The sequence below is a fragment of the Cherax quadricarinatus genome, chromosome 2 (assembly GCF_038502225.1).
Source record: "Cherax quadricarinatus isolate ZL_2023a chromosome 2, ASM3850222v1, whole genome shotgun sequence".
NCBI classification, from domain to species: Eukaryota; Metazoa; Arthropoda; class Malacostraca; order Decapoda; family Parastacidae; genus Cherax; species Cherax quadricarinatus.
Window position 1 is genome coordinate 13354154 of NC_091293.1, and position 8593 is coordinate 13362746.

The window sequence follows — 8593 nt, forward strand, 5'->3', positions numbered from 1 at the left end:
TGGGATTTTATTGGTGAAATTAGATCCTATGGTTGAGAAGAAGTCGTTTATCTTGTTAGCTGTGTCAGTGGGATGTAGTGGTGTTTCATTAGGTTTAGTTAGGACAATATTCTTGTTTTTTTTCAGTTTGTGGGTCCCTAGAATCTGAGAGTGTTTTCCAGGTCTTTTTTATATCTCCTCTAGTGTCTGTGAATCTACTGGAGTAGTATAGTTGTTTGACTTTCTTTATTACTTTGGTGAGAACTGATAAATAGTGTTTAAGAATATCTTTGTGTATTAAGCCCTGTCTATATTGCTTTTCATATTGGTGTTTCTTGTCAATGGATTTCAGAATGGTGCTGGTTAGCCATGGGCAACCAAGCTGTTTGTTTGTGATCTGTTTCGTTTTTATAGGACAATGTTTGTTGTATAGTCTAAGTAATTTGTTAAGAAAAATGTCTGTCCAGTCATCAATACCATTGGCCTTGGAGAATTCTGTAGGCCAGTCAACAATCTCTAGGTCAGCTGTGAACTTCCTTATTGAGGCCTCGTCATGGAGTCTAAATGAGACTTTGTTGTATTCAAGTGGTGGTTTACTAATGTTTGTCAGGAGGAAGGTAGGGTAGTGGTCTTTAGTGCTATCTGTGATTATCCCTGATTTAAGGGGGGCTAGTATATTGGTCCATATGTGGTCTATTGTGGTTGCACTTGTCTCAGTGAGCCTGGTTGGTTTAGTTATTGTTGGTATGAGAAGTGTGTTGTTCATATTGTTGATGAAATCAGTTACAGGCTGATCATCTAGTAAGCCAAGGTTGATGTTGAAGTCTCCAGCTAAGAGAAGGTGGTGCTTATTCATTTGTCTGTTTGTTATTAGTGACTTTAATTTCTCACTGAAATTTGGGATGTTTGTGTGAGGTATCCAGTAAATGGCACCGATTGTTATAGGTGTCTTAAGGTTTTTTACAGTAAAATTAGCAAAAATGTTTTCCCCATATTCATCACTAAAGCAAGTGGTGCTAATACAAGATAATTGGTTAGAGTAATAGATTGCAATACCACCCCCAACTTGGTTTGGTCTGCAGTTGTGAATTGCTGTGTATCCTGGTAGAGGGTAGATATCTATTGTGTCCTGCTTAATCCATGTCTCAGTAAGAATAATGCAGGAGAAGGGTGTCTTTAGTGATTCAAGGAGTGCCAGGAGGTCATCATAGTGTTTGCTTAAGGACCTGATGTTGTAGTTAAGTACTGATAGACTTTTAGCATTGTTTAGGATAGTGCTGGCTTGTGATGCTGTGTAATAAAGGCAGTTACTTTCCAATAGGTTTTGATTGGGTGTCAGATTATGGAGGTTTAGATCAGGGTCAACGTGATCATCTTCTAGGTTTAAATTATGGTTATTTATATCCTGAGTTATGTGTTGAGTTCTAGTACTGATATCTGTAGTGGTGGGAAGTTTGGATAAGTATATAGCTAGAGTATTTTGGTCATATAGAGTATAGTCACTACTACACATAATGAAGTTGATGTTGTCTATGCGTTGAGCTGGAATGAACTAAAGTACAACTAGGTATAAACTAGTAATATAAAAATACAAATTTAAAATAGAACAAGACTCTCACTTGTAATTGCACTAAGGTCTAATATAATGACTTTTGTGGAGTCTATGTTTTGAGCTAGAATGAGCTATAGTACAACTAGATTTAATCTAATAATATAAAAATACAAATTAAAAATAGCACCAGTCTCTCACTAGTAATTGCACTATGGTCTAATATGATGAATTTGGTATTGACTATAGTACAATTGAGTTTAATCTAATAATATAAAAAAGGCACAAGACTCTCAATTGTAATTGCACTAAGGTGTTATATAAGTTGTTTACAAGAATTAGAGTATAACTAGATTTAAATTGACAAGATAAAATACACAAGTTAAGGTAGCAAAAGAATAATAATAAAAAAATGATAAAAATAAAAATGGCAATGACTTGGTTATAATATGCTAGTAAGATGGTAGTCAGGATAGTATAAAAGTTGTAGTTGAAATACTAGTTTAAAAAAGTATAGAATAAAATGGTCAATAAAAGAAGTTTACAATAAGTTTGATCAATATAGTTTAAAGCAAAATTGGGCAATAATAGGGATTTTAGAATATAATTGGGCAATTGAGTATTTCTTAAAGTGAGGTAGAATTATTGAGGACAAGTTACGGCTAGTTTATAATAAAATAAGATGGAACAGTGATGCGGTAAGTTGTAAAAAAAGGAGATAGATTCTGTAGATATTAAACAAATTAAGACTATGAGGTAGAATGGTCGTTGAATACAACAATGACAATCAAAAGTAGTTGGGGCATTAGAATTTTAGGGGGGGCACAAATTTATGACAATATAACACTAACTGTGGACTGTGGGTATTATCTGCACTTTACTCTGCTTCTGTTAGTCCAGCCTCACTTAGGAATGTTTTAAGGTCATGTAGAGATGAAGTATCTCTTCCCAGTGGGCTGTTTCCTAACTGCGATTTTTCCATCCCTCACAAAGCACTGGTGGATTTTTTGGGCATAGCGTAATTTTCTTAGCCGATAAAGAAGGTTTTGTCTTATTTTGGTAAGGCACTCATTGACGTAAACATCAGTTTTCATAGAAATAGATGTTTTTAGTAGATTGTTTCTTTGTAGGCTAGTTTGGAATTTTAACAGCACTGTTTTTTTACCTGCTTGGTAGCCCATCAGTTTGCAATCCTTTAGGTCATCACTACGTATGTTAAGGCGAAGTTGGTTCTTGGTAAGCTATAGGGTGGTCTCCATGCAGGTCTCTTGGGTGACTGTGGATGGGAGATGTTTGCTGTTAACTACAACAGCGTCAGATAGCTGCTGTTGGTCATTATGGTCTTGGAAGTTGGTTATGACATTGGTAAGTTGTTGGTCCACTCTTGATCTTTCCTCTGTAATGTTGGTAGTAAGTAGGGTGACTTGGTCTTTTAGAGTGTTGATGGTGTCTAGGGACTGGGTGTGGGTGTTGCTTTGTTGTTCCAGAGTGTCTAGTTTATGTTCAAGAGCAGTGATCTTGTTGAGGTAATCTGCATTGCTAGCTTTTAGTTCCTGCATTTCTTGAGTTAGTTTGGTGATCGTTTGGTTCTGAATCGTAAGGAGTTTAGCTATTTCTGGGTCGGTGATCTTCTTGACATCAAATACTGGGAAGGAGTTATCTTGGACTGTGGCGGCGGCCATGTTTGTTGTTGTCTGTCGTGTGTTGTGGTGATGCCGGTGGGTGATGAGGGTTGTGTCCTGGCTGGCAGTACCACAAGTTTTCCTCGTGTTATTACTGCTCTCACCTTTGATGTTAGGAGTCCTTAGCTGGTTACTGGATCTTCTTTTATTGCTCTGACCCTTGTCCATTGGCTGTGGCTTCGGGTGAATAATAGGCGATGGGTGAATGTTGTGGAGTATCACTTCAGTGGCAGCGGGGTAGGAGGTGGTAGTACGAGTCCTATTAGTTGGTAATTTGTGAACTGTAAGACTATAACAATGCTGCTCAGATGCTGCTGCTGCTGCTGCTGCTGCGATGACAAGTTATGTTTACACATAGTCAGCCAATAGCGTGCCTGACTTACTGTCGGGAAAACACCCAGAACAAATAGGAACATACATGTGCGCCATTGAAAAGGCATTGCTTTTCCACATCTGGCAACCCTGGGTTGCCAGATGTGGAAAATAATGTATATTTTCCAAAAATACAGAATATTTGGTATGCAAATTACTGAAATACATTGTAGTAATAAAAATTAATTTGTAAATAGAAAAATGAACTAGCGACGGTGGGTTAGCGTTGCTTGGGAGAGACGCCATTGTTTTGAACTGGGGAAAGGCACGCTAGTGAAATGTGCATAAATTTCGTCACTCTGGAGGTTAAATTGTGGTTGAAACCTCCCAAATAGGAGCCGAAATTCTTAGAATTGCAGTCCTGCAGAACTTGGGAAGGTGAGTGGACAGGACAATCAGGGAAGCCCAGCTAAGTCATGTCTATATTTTATGTTGAAATTCTAGCCAGTATTTTCTTCATAATTTTGGCAGGGGTTTGGGTGACACACCAAGTAATCTCCAGACAAATTGGTGAGTGGTATTAAGATAAATTCTCCTTCAATATATATGTAGTCATTTTTTAAATTTAATATACAGTCCACATATTTATATTAATGCTTTACAAGAATTCCTGGTGATTCATATTTCATTTGAGATTAATATTTGTCCAGAGTGACTTGTGGAGATATGAGTGGAGTAGGTATCGAAGGGGGACATTTTTTGTGACCTAGGAAGTCCTAAAATTTCTACATGTCTCTGTAACCTTGATAAAGAATAATTATCTTTGTTATCAATTACTGGTATGTACCTTATGAGGTTCATCCAGATAATGTTAATATTCCATAGAGTTGCCCGTTGGTCCTTGATCAAACCAGATGTAATTAGTGAAGCCATTAATTAGTGAATTAATTACTTAATAATTATATGTGAAATGACAGAAGGAGGTGGATGTTAAGTCCACAGATTTACTAAATGTGTAGTGGATTATAATTAATACAATAATAATTTTGCTAAGCTCAAGTGTAGCTAGGATTTATATTAATGTATTTAAAATTTATATTATAATTTCCTTACATGTAACTGCTAAGCTCAAATGTAGCTAGGATTTATTCAAAGGTAAATTGTAATATTTACCTTTATAAAGTGCATAATTAAGTACATAATCAGTGTTATTAATTAAGTTGAATTTAATACATTGTACCATGGGTGAAAATGAGGAAATTAATGTAGAGGACAAGCCCATGGAATTTAGAGCCAAGAAAGCATCATTACAGGCTAGAAAGGGTCACGTAACAAAGGCATACAATAAATGTTTGGAATTAATGAATCAGGGGACTGTGAATACTGATGATTTAAAATTGTATTTAGATGCTTTAGGGAATAGATATGATTCATACAAATTATATTATAAAAAAATATGAAGGAGATTTGTTAGTAAATTGTGCAGATGAGACAGAAATAAATCTTATGATTAACCAGTATTATGAATTAGAAGAAAAAAAATCTTTCTTGTAAAAGTCAGGCTTTGAATAAATTAAAAAGTGTAAACCAGGCAGTTAATCAATCTATTCCAATAAATAAGATGTCTTTGCCAAAACTCCAAGAATTATGTTTACCTGTATTTAATCCTGGAGAAAATTGGGAAGAGTTTTGGTCAATTTTTAAAGCAGGTGTGCATGATAGGAGTAATCTAGCATGTGTTACTAAATTATTTTACCTCAAAGGGCAGATAAGAGGAGATGTTCACATGCTCATACAAGTCTTTGAGAATGTAGATGACCCTTACAAGGAAGCAATTGGCTTGTTGAAGGTCACTTATGGCAATATAGAACAAAGTAGGTTGGATCTAGTAACTATTATTGTTAATTTAAAAACTCCAGATCACACTTACAAAGGTTTACAGCAGTTTAGAGTTAAACTAGAGAGTACTCACAAAACTTGAAGTAATAGATATAATCTGAAGGAATCAGACTGGTTATTGAGTGCCATTGTACAGAGTAAATTAAGCTGTAAAACAGTTGAGTGGTTCTCAAACAAGTATCACAAAGGTTATTTTGGTCTGGAGGAAATAAGACTAGGTCTGCAAGAATTAATTGTTCAGTTGCAGACCAGCCAACAAACTCATTTTAAAGATCCAACACATAATAACTCTGAGGTATCTGTCAAGTTTCACAAAGAGAAAAATTATCCCAATGTTAATAATCAAAATTCATCTCCTAAAAAGAGTTGCATAGGTACATATCAAGTAGCAGGAATCAGAAATAATGATTCTCCACAAGGTAAGAAGAATAAGTACCCTCCTAAGATTAGCCCAGTTAATAAGAAACCAGTCAAAGAAAAGAGAGACTGTCTCTTCTGCAAGGGTACTCATTTTTTTAAGAATTGCAATGCATACAATTCATGGAATGATAAAGTTGAAATATTGGAAGAACTTGACAGATGTATCAGATGTCTAGGTAATCACAATGTAAAGGATTGTCATGCCAAATTAAACAACTGTTATCAATGTCACAAAGGAAGACACCATATAGTCATGTGTAAGGGTCTATATGATAATGTTGATAATAATGATAATGTTGACAATCCTGACACAACAGTAGCTAATGTAAAAATTGCTGCTAATGTTAATAATGATGGCTTTCCTGAAGTAGCCTTACCTGTGTTACAGGTAAAAATTGATGATAAAGGGCATAAATAAAAAATGTAACTGCATTATTTGACCTGGGATCACAGCGTACTTTCATAAAATGTAAATGTCTTAATGGGATGAAAGTACAAATGAGAGATCCTACAACTTTAAAATTATCTGGTTTTCTCTCAGATCAAAGGGCTCAGTTGTATGACACTGTTTAAGTAACTCTCAGTTTGGGCAATGAGAAAAAACGTATTAAAGCAGTAATTGTAGATAGGCTCCCAGAGAAAATATCTACAATAGGGCTAAGTAAAGCTACAGAAAGACTTTCACATAATGTAAATTTAGCACCTTCTGGTGTAAATGATGATTCTGTAGGCCCAATAAATATTTTGATAGGTAGTGACTATTATGCCTCCTTTGTAAAGGGTATGGTAAAGAAATGTGGTGTCAACCTTTTAAAGACTGCAGGAGGCCGTGTAATGTATGGCAGGATTCCTCGTAATAACAATGCATGACTAGAGGAAACTATAAATACTATCACTGTGTGTCTTACTCATGAAATCGTGCCCCAATATAATTCTTCCATAGAGGATGGTGTTCAGCCAGTGCATAAATTGTGGGTATTAGACAGCATTGGAATAAATGTAAATGAAGAAAGTCCAGACGATTCTTTTACAGGTGGCCCGGTGGCCTGGTGGCTAAAGCTCCCGCTTCACACACGGAGGGCCCGGGTTAGATTCCCGGTGGGTGGAAACATTTCGACACGTTTCTTTACACCTGTTGTCCTGTTCACCTAGCAGCAAATAGGTACCTGGGTGTTAGTCGACTGGTGTGGGTCGCATCCTGGGGGACAAGATTAAGGACCCCAATGGAAATAAGTTAGACAGTCCTCGATGACGCACTGACTTTCTTGGGTTATCCTGGGTGGCTAACCCTCCGGGGTTAAAAATCCGAACGAAATCTTATCTTATCTTTACTCAGGAACAGTACCTGAGAGATGTAAAATTTGAGTCTGGACAATACTGGGTACGATTTCCGTGAAGACTGAACCATCCAGAATTGCCCACTAATTACAGAATGGCAAATGGACAATTAAAGGCTCAGCTCCATGAACTGAGTAAGACACCAGAATTGTTGACTGCCTATAATGATATAATTACTGAACAATTAATTAATAAATTTATAGAAGAGGTACCACCTGAGCAAGCCAAAATTTGGGTCACTATTTGCCACATCACAGAGTGAAGAAGGATTCTAAGACCACTCCTCTGAGGATTGTGTTTAAATGTAGTGCCAGGAGTAACAAAAATGTACCTAGTTTAAATGACTGTTTGATGACAGGTCCATTGTTACAGAAAAATTAGGAGATGTCTTATTAAATTTCAGGGTGAAGAATTATGCCTTTACAGCTGACGTAAGTAAAGCTTTCCTAAGAGTGGGTTTGCAAGAGGCTGACCGGGATTGTACTCGCTTCTTATGGCCTGAGACTCCTAGTGACCCACGTAGCCCTCTGAAAACCTTTCGCTTTAGGAGCGTATTATTTGGTGCTACATCCAGTCCATTCCTACTTCAAGCGATGATAAATGCACACCTTAAATGTATGGAAAGTCCATTGAGTAAAATAATTAGCAAACAATTTTATGTTGACAATTTCCTGGGTGTGACGTCAACTGAAGAGGAACTGTTAATGGCTTATGGAGAGGCTAATAAAATAATGCAAAGTGCAAATATGCCTCTGAGGGAATGGAATAGTAATTCTTCCAAATTAATGGACAAAATAAGTAAAGATTACCCTGGAGATGAAGTACCAAAATGTAGTTATGTATTGGGTTTAACTTGGGATACTGAGAGAGATTCGTTAATGTTAAAACCTAATAATTACAGTATGCCCAATAAATTAACCAAGAGAGTCTTGCTTGCTGAAGTTTCCAAATGTTTTGATCCACTAGGCTTAGTGTCACCCCTTACTATAAGAGGGAAATTGTTAATACAAGAAGCATGGAAGCTTAAATGTGCTTGGGATGAAACTCTGCCTGAGGAATTCATTAACAGGTGGGATGAATTAATTGGTGATTATGAAAAAAAATCCAATGTTGGAGTTCCCACGCCAGGTGGTAAATCCAGATGGGAAAAATATACTCCACATTTTTTGCGATGTTTTAAAATTGGCGTATGGAGCAGTTGCTTACTTTCAATGTAATAGTGTTATTTCTCTTGTTATGTCTAAGGCTAAAGTGTCTCCAATTAAATCACATACCTTACCTCAGTTGGAATTAACAGCCATTTATGTAGGTGTTAAATTAGCTAATTATATAAGAAATAAGTTGCAGGAGACAAATATTAGCGACACTGTAATTTGGTCTGGTAATGAGGTATCCTTACAATGGATTCGTAATG